Source organism: Nanorana parkeri, unplaced genomic scaffold (genome assembly GCF_000935625.1).
Source record: "Nanorana parkeri isolate BGI_ZX_2015 unplaced genomic scaffold, ASM93562v1 scaffold1756, whole genome shotgun sequence".
NCBI classification, from domain to species: Eukaryota; Metazoa; Chordata; class Amphibia; order Anura; family Dicroglossidae; genus Nanorana; species Nanorana parkeri.
This window is the reverse complement of record NW_017308024.1, coordinates 79,750-80,305: the sequence shown is the minus strand read 5'-3', so window position 1 is coordinate 80,305 and position 556 is coordinate 79,750. Positions and strand designations below refer to the sequence as shown.

The 556-nt window shown below is 40.8% G+C and overlaps 1 protein-coding gene across 1 annotated transcript in view; it reads right to left on the bottom strand.

The window, feature by feature from the left end:
• Positions 1 to 556, bottom strand: part of ANK1 (ankyrin 1) — a 214,595-nt gene that overhangs the window by 138,921 nt on the left and 75,118 nt on the right. The gene's annotated exons all lie outside the window — the stretch shown is intronic.

Here is a 556-nt window from a genome sequence, read left to right as displayed (position 1 = left end):
GAGAGAGAAGGGGCAAAGAGAGAGAGAGAGAGAGACAGTAAACTCCCAGTTATCCGGCATCCAGGGATTGGTAGATTCTGGATAAATGTGGTTTCTGGTTGCTTGAGAGTTACAATTAAAAATCGGTCTAACTAATACCATACCCCCTACTATACCCCATACTATACCCCCATACTATACCATATCATAACATAAACTCTGTAGTGACTTCATAGTAATATTGAAATGCAGTCATCAAAAGCAAATTAAGACAAATAGACACACGATCATCTCCAGGATAATAGATGCTGCAGATCTGCAGAACTGTGAGTACACATGGGGATTTTTTTTTCTGGTTAGATGAGAGTTCTGGTTAGTTGAATACCAGATAACAGAGAGTTTACAATAGATATAGATGGATGGATGGATAGAGTGTTGTAGATAAATTCATCTATGATATACACTATGTCATTATTATTTCATTTACAGAGAACAGACTGGGGAGGGGGGTGATCTCTGGGCTGGATGTTCTCTGGGGCGACGATCTCTGGGGAGACGATCTCTGGGGGGACGTTCT